The sequence below is a fragment of the Gouania willdenowi genome, chromosome 6 (assembly GCF_900634775.1).
Source record: "Gouania willdenowi chromosome 6, fGouWil2.1, whole genome shotgun sequence".
Classification (NCBI taxonomy): domain Eukaryota; kingdom Metazoa; phylum Chordata; class Actinopteri; order Blenniiformes; family Gobiesocidae; genus Gouania; species Gouania willdenowi.
Genome location: NC_041049.1, coordinates 57,102,593 through 57,118,691, shown reverse-complemented (window position 1 = coordinate 57,118,691; position 16,099 = coordinate 57,102,593). Strand labels below are relative to the sequence as shown.

Below are 16,099 nucleotides of genomic sequence, written 5' to 3'. Positions count from 1 at the left end.
TAGGTATTAGCTTGTATTTATATCCTACTTTATATTTTTAAAATAAAAACTAAAACTTCCACTTCCACTATAGTCACACTGTTAAAGGGAAGCTACCCTGAGCTGCCCTGAGGTAATCTGAGGAAAGGGTAAATCCTACCTACACCTAAATCTAAAGCTGCAGTATGTAGATTCGTGAGATTTGTATAGAAACAACCACGCTCCCCCCTCCCATCCCTGTTTCGAGACCGGTCGTCCCTTACTGGCGTCCTTTTGATCTTTTGTTTTGTTTTAATTTATATATATATATTCTGTATACTCCGAGTTATTTTGTGTATTTTTGTTGTCCTCTTGCATATTTTTGTTGTTCTGTTGTGTATTTTTTGTCCATCTGTGTATTTTGTTGTCCTTTTTTAGTCTTGATCTTTAAAAGCTAAAGACTAAGACAAAAACCTTGGTGTTCTGATTGACTCAGGTCTTACATTCAGCAGTCAGATCAAATCTATCACAAAAACAGCTTCTACCACCTAAAGAACATCTCCAGAGTGAAAGGTTTAATGACTCAGAAAGATCAGGAGAAACTGGTCCATGCTTTTATCTCCAGCAGACTGGACTATTGTAATGGTCTTCTGACAGGAATCCCCCAAAAGATCATCAAACATCTACAGCTGGTTCAGAACGATGCAGCTCGGGTCTTAACCAGAACAAAGAGGTCAGAACACATTACTCCAGTTTTAAAATATTTACACTGGCTCCCAGTCAGCCTCAGAATAGACTTTAAAGTTCTGCTGCTGGTGTATAAATCAGTGAATGGTTTGGTCCAGAATACATCAGTGAGATGTTAGTCAGGTATGAACCCAGCAGATCTCTCAGATCTATGGACACAGGTCAGATAGTGGAGCCCAGAGCTCACAGTAAACATGGTGATGCTGCTTTTAGTTGTTATGCTGCAAAGAAGTGGAACAAACTGCAGCAGAGCTGAAGTCAGCATCTAATGTGAACATTTTTAAATCAAAGTTAAAGGCACTATTTTTCTCTGCTGCGTATGATTGAGAGAGAGATTTTTGGTCATGTTGTTGATGTAATGTGTTTGTTGATGATTTTAATTGATTTTACTGATGATTTTAAATGTTCTTATAGATTTTAAACAGTTGAACGTTTTATCATGTAAAGCATATTGAGTTGCCTTGTGTTTTTCTGTAATTGTTTTGTCCTCTTGTGCAAGCGAACAGTGCTTGCTCACCCCGGAGGGTATGGCTCTGTCCCACTGGCAGAGGGGCTCCTCCCCCTGTCCAGACCACTGGTTCCACTGTAGGATCTGGTGGTGGTTCTGGAGGGATAAAAGTGTCCTCCTTTCGAACCACTTGTAGAGACAAGCCTGAAGTTTGCCTCTCTGAAGGTTGTTTTGTCACTTGGCGCTGGCATCAGCTAAGCGGGTTAGTGACCTCCATGCGCTCTCGGTTCACCCGTCATGCGCTCAGCTCTTTCCGGGCATTTTGAGGATGATTTTGAAGGCCTTTGTGCTGAAGGTGGTGGGCTCGTCATCTCCCATAAGCCTTTCCTGCCTCACAAGATGAGCAGTGGCCTCATGTGTTGTGTCCAGTCCATGCATTACGCACATACATAGACATGACGAGGAGCCTCAGGAAGGTGATCAGCTGTTTGTCTCCTGGGCTAATACCTCTGCCATGTTTACTGTTAATGGGGCATGCTTTAAAATAGCACTTTAAGTTTGTGATGAGGCTATACTATGTGTTGTGGGTTTTATCTTACATCTGACTAAGTGGGATGGAGGGATTTAGCTGTTTGTTCTTGCAGCTAGCGTTGCCTGGGGTTTTGGAGGCGGAGTACCTTGTTTCACTGTCTCTGTGAAAGGACAAAAGTCCTTTTTTTCTGTTTCCATCTTGGTACGCAGTCAGAACATCTTAGCCTTTAATATTGTATAAAAATTTGATTAATGAGTGGATCTTTATTTTAACATCTGGATCTTTGATTTGATTATTAATGCTTGGCTCATTAAATGGAATGTTAATGGCTTGAACCATCCAGTTAAGAGGAGAAGGCCCTTACACACCTCAAAAATTGAAGTGCAGGAATAGCATTTATTCAAAAGACACACCTCAAGAATTCAGACAATGCTCGGCTGAAATGTGGATGGGTGGGACAGCTCTTTCATTCAACTTTTTAAGGTAAAGCTAGAGGTGTTGCAGTATTGATAAATAAAGGCGTCTCCTTCACATATTCCTTTGATTACAGCCGACCCCAATGGACGGTACGTTTTAGTAACCGGTAAGCTTTATAATTGCAGTGTTATTTTAGCCAACATACTGTATATTCTCCAAACTGGGATGACCCTTAGTTTTTTCCCCGTGTCATTAATCGGCTCCCTTGTTTAAATTCACACTTGCTGATCATGGGAGGGGACTTTAATTTTTGTCTGGACCCTGGATGGATAGGTCATCTTTTAGGCCAGGATATGCAACATCTAAATCTGTTTTATATGCAGTCATTTCTTTCCATTTATGGCATTTTCAGATATCTGGGCGCTTCTTAAACATACCCAAAAAGGCAATGCAAATTCTCTCTTTTCGTATGCTCATCAAACCTTTAACACAATTGATGATTTTTTTATTGATAATATATTAACAGCAGAGGTTCAGACATGTGAATACTACCCTATAGTAGTATCAGACCATGCTCCTTTTTTACTTAAACTGAAGTTCCCTGTTGCTATAACGCCCAGACGGATGTGGAGATTTAATCCTCTTCTGTAATCTGATGAAAACTTTCTGGACTTCATCCAAATCTCTCTGTTTTTAGATATTAACATGACACCAACCAGATGTTTCCATGGTGACTGTCTGGGAGGCGCTTAAGGCGTATCTAAGGGGCCAGGTAATATAATTTATGGCCTAAAAAAAAGGACTCAAAATCAAAACAAGTGGAATTGGAAGAACAAATAGCTGATTTAGATCAGAAAAATTCACAAACTCACTCTCCAGATCTGTACAAAGAATGTTTAAAGTTAATAACGGCATATGACATGATTACTTCACACACTATTGAAAATGTATTGTTAAAAAATTTGAGTAATACTTATGAGCACGGAGACAGAGCAGGGGAGGTTCTGGCAAGGCAGCTGAAGGGTTCTGCAGGGCCAAGCAAATAATCAGGATGGCGAGATTGTCACTGACAAGTTAGGAATAAATGATGCATTTCAATGTTACTACCACAATCTTTATAGCTCTAATAATTCTTGTGACCCTTCTTTAGAGATCTGCCTATTCCAACTTTGTCTCCAGATCAGATCACTGCCAATTCAGTTGCAGGAGATTGAGGAGGCAATCAAATCATTACAACCCAGGAAATCAGATGGCCCTGATGGCTTGCCGAGTGAGTTCTACGCAGCGTTTTCTAAACAATTAACACCTGTTTTTGCAGCAGTATGCGTAGACTCTTTAAATAGGGGGACTCTTCCAGACACTTTGAATCAAGCTTGTAAAACACTGCTCCCTAAAAAAGTTAAAAACTAATAACAAATAAATTCTGGCCAAAATATTGGCCCACCGTCTAGAAGGGGTTTTGCCCCAGATTATATCATCAGACCAGACTGGCACTGTCACAAGGAGCCGAGGCGCCGATTTATCAAGCCATCATCTAGTATCCATAGAGACGCCTCGTAACTGACCAGCTTTATGAATCTTTTTGTTAAGACAAATGAAGGTGTATTGGTCCATGTACCGAGTGTCTCTTTCCCCTGCTCTTCTTCTTCACGTTTTTTTAGCGGTAGTTTCCTCTTCCTCTTCTTCTGTATTTTTGGAGGTGGTTTGGTTGGCAAACAACGTGTCTTATAAACTCATGTTTTATTAATAAGCTTTATGATGTAGTTATATAACGTATATGACTTATAAGTTACAGTTATAAATATATATATATATATTTTTTTGCCTCCAATTGGAGGGTCTGTCATTTAGTACCAGTGCCAACTGCTGGTTTCTAGCGGTATTGCAGGAGAAACAAGTATCAAAAGTTACAGATTGCATTCGCCAAATGTGTTCCAAAAGTCCTGTGCAAAGAGACAGTCAATAGAATGTTAACAAAGACACACAGAAAGGATTACACACAGACAACTTTGTTTACAAGTCCTAGTTCTACACACATGGATCAAGGTACAGACACACGGATTGTATTATGCACACACAAATGCTTTTACACACTAGAATTCTACACATCAGTAGAATATTTCAGTACTCTTTCCACCTCTACCCAAATGAGAATAGCGCTTTATATGCAGCGCGTCCTCCGTGCCACACAAAGAAACACAAACGGCCCAGCATCATTCCCCCGAGCACGAGACATCAATGTGAGAAATTGTAACCCGCTAGCAACGTAGAGGCAGAGCCTGGCACCAATTGGTCTACAAACTGACACGGTTGGGGTCAATTACAATTGTAATTGCGTGATTGATCATTAGTTACTATTGTTATGTAATTGTAATTGTAATCGAACACATTTGTTGCTGTTGTAATCATAAATGAATTGTAATTGAGTTCAAATAATTGACTTTGCAATTGGAATTAGAAATGAAATTCTATAAAAACTGTCAATTACAAATTAAATATGCAAAACCATGGGAACAATGTTTACATTCAATAAAATATATTTCATTTCAGGTTTACCATCACTTCTTTTAGGGATTATTTTACCATTTAAAAAAAAAAATCCAGGGGTATACGGACAAAAAAAAAGCTCAGAAACCTAAACCAAAAATTTTAATTCCAATATTTTCATGGATAAGGAAGCCTAACAAGGTAACAAAAAATGAAAAACAAATTGGATGATTGACAATGTTTTTTAGTGTATTTTTTTTCTAGCTGATTTAAAACATAAGTCAAAACTGGCCCATTATCATAAAAGATGCTAACAGAAAGCTAACACAAGAGGAAGATTATGTTTTATGGGATTATTTTTTAAAAGCTCATTAATTATGATTAATTGAATTTGTAATTGACTTTCCGGGGGAAAATAACAATTGTGTATTTAATTGTATTTGGAAATGTCGGTCTCCGTAATCGTAATTGAGTTGTATTGAATTGGACATGGATAATTGAAAACGTAAATGTAAATGAAAAATGGAATTGACCCCAGCCCTGACGTGGTGACCACCGCCGTCTCCCTTTCCACCTCTTCATGTCAGGCAGGTTTATCTTACTGAACCATGGCCATGAATGATGGGGGGGTTGATCCAGCTCAATAAAGTGGGTGCAATCCTGTCCTGCCTCTATTTCAGGGAGGATACATCTTCTGTCCACACCTTGACTGGACACATAACTGAGCTCCAAACAGGAGCCTTTGGGTTTCAACTGCCTGCCGCTGTGACTTTCTCATATTCAAAATGTCTCAAATTTTTCATGCCAAAGTCACACCACAGAATGCTTTCCTAGCAGCAGCGTGCTTGTGAGAGCAGTTGTGTCGAAACAGTTCCGGAATGTACTGCAATTTGTTTCGTTAGCAATTACTTTGTTTTCCTTTGTTGACATTGTGGCTGTTTTCATTGGCATTGTTTATAAAGCAGTCCAGTTATGTCCAGAAATTACTTGTTGACAATCTTGTTGACAATCTGACCAAAAGCCAAATTGCTAATTAATACAGAGAAATGCCAATAATCTAAAGTAATTTTTAACACAACACGTTTCATCAGTCATATGTAAATCAGACTTGTCAGATCAGATGTGAATAGTTCAAGTGGACAATCATCTCTATTGTTTAACCTCATGGATCCATCTGTGCCACATTCTGAAAACGTGAAAAGATTGAAGAAAGTGAAAAGTTGAGATAAAATTGAGGAAAAACTCTAACTTTAACTTTAACTATGTCATTAGCAGCTTACACTGACTATTTTAACAAAATATACACTATTGTAACCCAAATGCATGTTTCTAAGCTTATAGATCTTGGCTTCAGCTAATCTGAAGGCTCTGGTTCTGGCTCTGCTAGTTTCACTTTATTCTGCTCAGTTTTACAACCATATACAAACACCTTCACCTTCTACCTCTTAATGTTTGCACAACAGTTGATTTACTGCTTGTTGTGTACATTTTTTTCGCTGTTATTGGGCAGCTGCTAGCGTGTTTCGCTAACTGTAGAAACCAAAGTCTTTTAATACTGGGTTTACCAAGGACCAGGACACTCAATTTCTCTTTCATCGCCTGAAACAGATGACCATTTGTCATCGAAAATACACTGCAATTTTTTTATATATATATATTAATTAAATAAGTCAAGAAACACCAAAAAACAAAACAGTACAGAACAGAACAAAACAGAACAGAACAAAGAAAAACAATGAACAAAATCTAAAAAAAGGGGAAAGCAAAAGTTTAAAAGACATACATAAAAGGGAATTACAGATTTTGGCAAAATAAAAGCAATATTTCTAAATGTTGACAAACTATAATTGTGCTTTGAACATATTTCCATTGAACGTCGTTTTGGGTGGGAGCCTCTTAACTCCCGTAAAATCTATTCTCGCGAGACTTTGCTGCAGGAAGATGGACACTCAGAACCTCCTTATAACACTCTGCATTCCTTTGTTGTTTCACGTCTAATGTGGCACTAATCATTCTTAAGTCTAATGCTAAGAAATGTCTCGGTCCCCTCTTCTGTCTACACGTACCGCGCCATGTTTTCTCAGAGAGAAGTGGTCATGTGACCAGGTACCTCACATCATGTGACCATATACCTCACGTTCTGTGACATATATTTGTGGTAAAAGTGTTTCCATAGCACTTTTGCGACACATTTGAATGTCGAAACGTCTGAAATAGCTTCTTATTAAAGCGTAATAACATTTTAGCGATATTTGAGTGTTTTTTATTTTTTTTTGTTTGTTTTTTTTTTTTTTTTTTTCGAAATTCAGGCATTTCCATCACCAGTTTTTATTGCGCTATTTAGATTTTGCGCATTTCCAAGGGTAATGGAAACGCAGCTAGAGACGAGCTTTGAGTAGAAACTGGCAGACGAGCTACGAACGAACCGACACCTTTAAAACACATCCCTGAAAGAGTACATGGACTACAGAGAAGCCCAAAGGATTGTGGGGAATGTAGAATTTCACTGGAAACTACTACGTGGCAGGCAGTGCGCTCGAATATAACAGCTCTGATGAGTGCAGACATTCCACGCTCTGTCTACGTTCTGGCCGAGTATGTTACGGTACAAGCCTGATCAGGGTTCTCCCTGCATGTTTCCTTCACAACAGACCGCTCAGGAACCAATTAGAGCTTGAAGCATCTGACTTTATACATTTCAATGTTCTCTTCAACAGTTTATAAGTTACTAGTAAGGGGAAGGTGCTTTTACCTCAATTTTCAACCATTTTCTGCTCCAAAGGTTTTATCGTTGTTTCCGTTGACCCCTCTCAATGAGGCTGTGTGTGTGTGTGTGTGTGTGTGTGTGTGTGTGTGTGTGTGTCTACCTACTAACTAAGTCTAAGTATCCTACACTTGTAAGTAGGGATGTAACGATTCACTGAACTCCCGATACAATTCGATTCACGATACTGGGTTCACGATACGATTCTCTCACGATTCATTTTACAAAATGGGACAGTACTTAAATGACTGAAAAATATTCCTTTATTTTTTTGGGGGAAAAAAACTAGAAAATACTGTACTATTTTCCTTTTATTTTTCATTGTCAAAAGAATCCCTTGATGAACTATTCAAACAACTTGAATGAAATAAAGGAATAATACAAATGAAGAAGCCTATTCATTTAAATTCTGGTTCCATCGTAAACAATACAAAACTGCATCATAGTTTTTTTTTTTTTTTTTTAAAGTGCAACTGAAAATGTATTTTGTGCCTTAACAATTGGACCTTAAAAAAAAAAAAAAGTCTGCACTGTCTTTGCGTCAGATATTTGTTTGAACCAGCAGAGGGCGATGGTAACCCAGTGGTCGGTTGGCATGCAGCTAAGTGCAGTGAAGAAGAGATGCTATGCTAGCAGACAGGGTTGATAGAAAAACGTGATTTTACAGATATTCACGTAATATTACAGATATTCTTTTGGTGCTAAAGGAGTAAATAATCATTTATGAATATGTTTAGGAGTAGAAGGCGGCTAGAAAGAAAGTATTAAAAGATTTCGCCCGCCGCCATGACTTCTGGTTAAAAAAAGTACTGCGATTCAATTTTCACAGCATCGATGTGAACCTTGATACCTATGAATCGATTTTTAACTGCCTTACGATTAATCGTTACATCACTACTTGTAAGCAGGTTACATATAGCCAGAGGTGTAAAGAGTACTTATATATTCTACTTAAGTAGAAGTACTGTTACTGGATTGAAATTGTACTCAAATACAAGTACAACTAAATCATACATAAAATACTCAAGTACAAGTAAAAGGTTGCTCCATTAAATAGTATTCAAAGTAAAAGTTAATACCGTAGTTATTTTCACCCCCTACATTTATTGTTGTTCCCTTGCATACAGTAAACATCTCATGTATAAACTTAGAAAGGAAAAGACCAAATGTTGCACAATTGGAACTTAAATTATTTTCCACAAAAGCATCTGTATAAAATAAAAGGTTTGTCAAAAAGTACAATTCTTTTTTAAATAAAACAAAATCTCAGGCTCTAAGTATAGTTACATTTAAGAAATCTAAAACAAAAAAAAAAACCTACATTCAATGCTGTTTTTGCGTCGTACATTACATTGAATCTGATTGGTCGGCTATGATGTGATGCATTTGGTTGTTGTCTGGACATTTAATTTTGTGTAGTTTCACAATGTCCGTTGATCATTTTAAAACAGAAAATAATAATTTACTCAGTAACAGTTGGGTGTAGAAATGTAACAAATTACTTTACTTCCTTTAAAACATATAAGTACAAGTAAAATGACTGATTTATAAATATATTCAAAAAAGTACCCATAAAAGCAACTGAGTTACAGTAACTGAGTAATCTGTTACTTTCACCTCTACATATACAGTAAGCTACCGGTAAATAATAACACTACTCATAATAATACATTCATTGTACATACAGTATTCTCACAGTCTGCTTTTCTGTTTTGATATGGTGGTTCTGGATGGTGGATCTTCACGCATAGTTAGTTACCAATTTATTTTCAGAAACCAGGCTCTCCGGACTTCCTAGCTAAGTTAGAAATCGGTTTGCTTTCACTTTTACACGAAGTGATTCAGAAACCACATTATTATTAGAAGATAATGCAAAAACTCCATGGAGAGGTTGTTTTTCTGAGTCACTTCCTCAATTTTTATTGGAAAAAGTAGGGACTTACACCCTGGAAAATACAGTACTTAGATTTGATTTACAAAAAAGTTGAATTAATATGGCTTAAAAAATATTGCGTCTGAACGTGGTATTTATACAGACTGTCTGACTTTTTATTGACAATGAATTACAAATAAAAAGGAACACAGGTCAGTTTTTGACACAAAAAGAAAGAAAGACGGCAATTGAGCTGATTAAATAACACAGAAATGTAAAAAAGAAAAAAACGTTTAAATTGATCCAAAAACAAATAATAATAATAATAATAATGCATTTATATAGTGCTTTATCATAGACACTCAATGTGCTTTACAGAATTAATGCATTATTCTTTCACTCCACACTTAGCGGTGGTAAGCTACTATTGTAGCCACAGCTGCCCTGGGCAGACTGACGGAAGCGAGGCTGCCATAGTGCGCCATCGGCCCCTCCGACCACCACCAACACTCACTCACTCACACACTATATTCATACTAGGCAATGTGGGTGAAGTGCCTTGCCCAAGGACACAATGAAAGATGCCACTGGAACTAGGAGTGTGACGATATCACGATAGGGCGATATATCGCAATATTTTTCCGCACGATCTATTATGGATATTCTCCCGCTAAGTATCGATTTTTAATTTTTTTTCCTTTCAAAACCTTTTCTGCTTTTTCACTAAAATGTTCAGGTTGGTCTTCACAGAAATGTTGAAGAAACCAATATATTGTTTACTGGAATATTGCACTATAATGGTGTCACTGGTAAGAAAGACCCTATTTGTTGTTTACAGAAAGCACTATTGGAGATACTTATTGGTTTACATTGGTATGTTGACACTTATTTACAGAAATGTTGCACTAAAATAGTGTCACTGTTCATAGGACACTTTTTCAATTTATTGTCTTTCAGAGATATAAAATTAAAAAAAAAATTTCACTTAATCTTTTTTTTTCTTATGTCATAGAACATTGTAGATTGATTTGCAATCAATTTATTGATAATCGCAGTTCGTCATATCTTAAGATAACCGTTATTGTGAGCTTGCATCGCATCGTGAGTACCCAGCTTTTCCCACCCCTAACTGCACTGTGGCACTGGAATTCTCAGTGGTCTCCCATCCAACTCTAACCAAGCCCAGACCTGCTTAGCTTTAGAGATCTAATCGGGCAATGACAGACTGGGTGTAACATATAGAACTCAAAGAAGGTTTCTCATCTAACAAAAGTTTAGCTAATAAACTCTAACGTGGCTGAATGTGAGGACGATAAGATCTGTGTAGATGTTTAAACTTCATGTGATAGACCGGTTTAAATAGCTGTTCTGGGGGCTTTACCATCTCAACTTTGCTTTCCTCTGACCTTTTATAAGTTTCCTCCTCAATTCTCTGACTCTTCTTTTGCTAATTAAAAATAATCATAAGACAGGAGGGACACAGATGTAGGTTGGAGTATAGCAAGTATATAATGACCATGTACTTGTATAGCGTACTAGAAAGTATACTAATTTATTACTCTTCGGACTAAATTGGAGCATTTTAAGTTTATAAAAGTATACTTTCAAGTATACAGCACGTACACTCATCTATATACTACTAGTGTACTAAGTATATACTTCTAGTCCACATTTTAGTTTATTAAAGTATACTTTATAAGGTCTTTTTAAGTTTACAAAAGTACACTTTCAAGTATACTCTCTCAGTTTTAGTACAAAATAAGTATACTTGTAGCACAAGTATAAGCTTTAGTCTTAAAGTATAAGTGTAAGTCTAAGTATTAATGTACTTAGTCCTTAGACTATTGTTTATACTTTTTCAGTATAAGCTAAGTATCCTTCACTTTACGTTTCTTAAGTATATAAAATATAGTATATAAAAAGCACACTCCAAGTATACTGCCTCAGTTTTAGTATAAAATAAGTGTACTTGTAGTACACTTGATATAAACTACTTTTCGCTAAGGGCTACCATGTGTTCCATATTTACTGATGAGGAAACACATTAAAAAGACATGTATGTATGAAATGAATTAACCTGTGTGTTGGCATTATGAACTTTTGGCATTTGTGTATGGTTTACAGTCTTATTTTGTGTTTAGCCACATGTGACCACAGCCCCTTGTGACCCCTTTGTGACCCCACCCCCATTTGGGACAACAGATGGAAATTAGCCACTGGCTAACAATTAAGTACAGTTGTAAGTGAATACACACGTCTGAAAAATGTTTATTTGTTTGACAGAAGCTCTTAGAAACTATAGTAAAATATTTGATATTTGCATCCATCTTTTATCCCATGTAGAGGCTGATATCATGACAGACACACTATAGTTTGAGCTTTTTCCAGAGAAATAATTCCAGATGTGCAGCAGCACTTTCACTTAATCCGTGTGAGAGAAAAAGGTAACAGCTGCTGCTAGCCTTTATTCTGTGAGTTTCTGTGTGTGTGTGTGTGTGTGTGTGTGTGGTGTGTGCGTGCGCTAAACAGTAAAAGCACAAACCCAGTGGACTTAAAGGGACATTTTATTCCTTCTTATATAGGATGGAATCCTCACTTTTTACTGTCCTTATTTTTTTATTTTATTTACTTTTGCTTACATTGCTATGTAAGCACTGGCAACCACACGTGTGTGTTTCTGCGTGTGTTTCTCTGTTGAGTGTCTCTTGAATCTTTTTCATGTGTTAAGAAGGCACGGCGTGTTTTTTCCAAGGACACAAAGGGTTTAATCGAAAGCTTCAAGTTTTTCATAAAATTCAATGTCTTGGATGTAAAGACTTTTCATGGTGATAAGCTGCAGATGTGAGGGTTTTTTTTAATTTTATTTTGTAAAAGCAGCAAAGCTTTCCGATGATTTTTAAGTACATCAGCTTTTAGAAATATGAATCATTAACTGCTAAAACAGCTGTATGAGTCCCCAGGTTGTTCCCTTTTATGTTACACACCACCTATTTCACTTTAACAGTTTGTCGCATTTGTTACAAAAAACAAAAATCCTGTCATAAACAATGATATATTTCACCCAGCATGTAGCTGTCTAAAAAGCTGTTTCAACATTTCAGACGTGAATTTTAAATGTCTCTTTCTCACCGAGCGTGTCGCACTGTATTATTATATTATATCATTTTTAATTTATTTTTGATGGAGTGTAGATGAGAGAGAAATTTTTAATTGCGTTTTTATTTCCACTGTGGTTGTGATTTCTTTGAGAAAACTCAATACAGATGGTTCCTAAACGTTTTGAATATTATGTTCAGAAGTGTTGTTAAATCAGATTATCATAAACTCAGACTCTCAACTTTGATTGTGACGGAGCAGCGCCGTCACTAACCGAGCAGCAGCGCACGCACACACACACACAAACACGTCACACACATTCTCTTTCTCCCCTCCGTATTTCTCCTCACATCATGCATTTAACTAATCTCCTTCTTCCCCAACTGTTGCTAGAGTCAGCCAGGGGTGCACACTTGACTGTTCTAGGCTTCACCTGCTGCACAAACATTCACACATTCTCACACACACACACGGAAACTCTTACCGGTGACATGACGCCTCTGAGCAGCTGGCGGACAAAACGGGGCGGAGTTAACTAAGGGATTATGTAAGGCAGTAGCGCAGGGTGGGAGATCATGTGATCAGGGGTTATTTTGTCTTAATTGTTTTTGCATTTATATGGGGATTAATTTAGGATGTGATGTGAAAAATGCATTTGTTTATTAGAAAATCAGTTATCATTTGAAAAGGATGTGAATATTTTTTTGTTTGTATTCCTTAATAATTGTTTTTGGTTTAATTTAAACCACACCCATGGGAGGGGCTAACCTGTTAAAAGCAGTGTAGGAAGCTGCATAGAGGGCAGTCTTTTTCTGGAGGTGCATGTGGGAGCAATTGAAAAGGATGTGAATATTTTTTTGTTTGTATTCCTTAATAATTGTTTTTGGTTTAATTTAAACCACACCCATGGGAGGGGCTAACCTGTTAAAAGCAGTGTAGGAAGCTGCATAGAGGGCAGTCTTTCTCTGAGGGTGCATGTGGGAGCAATTGTACCTGAAACATTTCTGAAAGCCTCTCAGCTGGAAGTAGAGCTGGGGACCAGGTTGTGTTTTTTTTTTCTTGATGTAAATATTTGTGTTCCACTGTAAATATTGAGCACCGGCACCATTTTTGGAAAAATAAATGAAAGTCGACTTGCCATATGGATGGTCGTGGTTCTTCTTTTTCAACGAAATGTCGAACCCCGCCAACAGTTGGTGTCAGAAGTGGGATATGGCAAGTCGAAAGAAAAGCGTGCGTCTGCCAAGACAGCGCACCGGACTCCGGTCTCAGCAGATGGAAGCAGCAAGAGGAGGATGCAGCAGTTTGGTGATCCAGCATGGGAGTCTGTCCCACCATCATCATCTGAGGGGATGAAGGAGAAGGTGGAGCTGGGGTTAGCCACAACTGTCAGTGGGTCAGCCAGAGCCTGAGCTGATGACTCTGATTAGAGACTTCCTGGAAGCACAAACCAGGAGAGAAGAAGGACTGTTGAGAGAGCTTGCAACATAAGTAGCTGGCCTTCCGGTGAGCAACCAACCACCTTCACGTGCCACTGTGTCAGCAGCTCAAGCTTACCTGTGACACCAAGTACGCTGACCGCCAGCAGTCCCAGGTTTTGACCTGCCCACACCAGCGCCAAGTCATCGGCAAACGTCGGCAGAAGCATCCGCCTTTCGGCACCAGTACCAGCAGCAGACTTGAGGAGCAAAGACCTGACCACAGGTACTACAGTGACCCCAAAATACCCCCTTTTAACACAGGGGAGGACATTGAAAACTATCTCCTGCGTTTTGAACGCATCGCCAAAACCTGGAACTGGCCAGAGAGTGAGTGGGCGTGCCGGCTTGTTCCGCTTCTGTCGGGGAAGGCATTGGAGGCCTACACGGCGATGGATGAAGAGCGGGCTCACTGCTACAGAGACTTGAAGGCAGCGTTGCTGGTGAAGTTCGACATCTCACCAGAGACCTATAGGCAGCAGTTCCGGACGACGATCGTGCCAGGAGGAGAGAACCCCACGGAGACTTACCATCGCCTAAAGGGACTCTACTGACGCTGTGATTCATCCGGAGCAGCACACCAAGGGAGGTCGGTGAAATCGTCATCCTGGAGCACCTTCTTCGCGTGCTATCCCCGGAGGTGAGGACCTGGGTGAAGGAACACGACCGTGGATGGGCTTGCAGCTAGCTGGCAAACTGGCTCTCCAGTACCTCAACGCCAGAAGAGGACCAGCTTCACGGGCTAGTGGTGCAGCACCTAGACCACCACCACTACCTCAGCATCAGCCAGGGAGGAGGGAGTCGGTGAGCCAGGAGCCACGAGGTAACCCCTACTCTGCCCCAAATCAACGAGGATCTGGTAAGGACTTTGTTTGCTTTTATTGCCAGCAACCGGGTCATAAAGCATCTGTTGCCCATTAAGAAGACAAACCTGACTGGTTGCCTGTTATGCACCCAGACCTGAAGCAGGAGATGAGGGTGAGCGGTTACACTGCTACAAAACTGTGACTGTAAATGGACAAAAAGTAACTGCACTTTTGGACAGCGGAAGTTGCAAGTCTTTAATTCGACAGGATATGGTCCCTGTGGGCTGTCTGGACTATAGCCAGCAAGAGGAAGTGACATGTGTGCATGGGGATAAGCACCCTTACCCGACAGCTGAACTCACATTGACTATAGATGACCAGCCCTATCTTATAAACTTTGGTGTCGTTGAGAGATTGCCTGTTGCAGCTCTTCTGGGTGTGGACTTACCTATCCTTTTAGACTTGCTGGGAGAGAATAAGCAAACTGTTTTTGGGGAAACAATGAATATTAACAGTGTTGTCTCCTGTCCTGTTTTAACTCGGTCCATGACTAAAGTGAGTGCCCAACCACTCCCAGACCTTAACAGTGGTCTGCGTGAGCAGGACACCACAGAGTCCACTGATGACCCGTGCATTAAACCGTTCGCAGACTTTGACCATAGTCTGTTTGATGGTGGAACGAAGGGCCCAATAAAGTCCCGTCGCCAGGGCCGCTGTGAGAAGCAACTGAGGCTGGTAGAGCCAGACACTTTACAGTCAGATATGTTGTGGAATGTGCCTGAATACATTTCTTTGCTGCAAAGGGAAGATGATACTTTAAAAAATGTGTTTTCCAAGGTTGTTGGGGAGGCAAAAGAAAACTGTGTGGGGAAAGAAACTTTTATTATGGACAATGATGTGCTGTATGCTGTTTGTAATGACCACAAACGTCTGGTAGTACCTGTTATGTGTAGAGCACTTATCATGCACCTTGCACACACTGTTCCATGGTCTGGACACCTAGGTCGCCACAAGACATACTTACGCATCAGTTCACGCTTCTATTGGCCTACTATGTACACAGACGTCCAACAATATTGTGCAACATGCCCAACATGCCAAAGAACATGCCCTGCCCGTAAGTCAGACCGTGCTTTCTTGCAACCTCTCCCTGTCATCTCGACTCCGTTCCGCAGGATTGCTATGGACATTGTGGGTCCTCTGGTGAGGAGCAGTGCAGGACACCAGTACATCCTGGTAGTGTGTGATTATGCTACCCGGTTTCCAGAGGCTTTTCCGCTCCGCACAATCACCGCCCCAGCTGTCCTGCGAGCGTTGGTGCAGCTCTTTTGGCTCAAGTACCGCCTTTCTCTTATTTCTGAATCCACGTACCCCCTTTGTCCGACTACAACATTTTGCTTAGAAAACATTAGTCTAATGGGACCAGCTTTGTCTTCTGAACACGTGAAATATAATTAAAAAATAATGCGTTTCACAAGTTTGGACGGATGAAT

At 39.4% G+C, this 16,099-nt stretch overlaps 1 protein-coding gene across 1 annotated transcript in view; it reads left to right on the top strand.

Annotated features, from left to right (window-relative positions):
• il34 (interleukin 34) overlaps positions 1 to 16,099 on the top strand; it is a 51,051-nt gene that overhangs the window by 20,370 nt on the left and 14,582 nt on the right. The window lies entirely within an intron of this gene.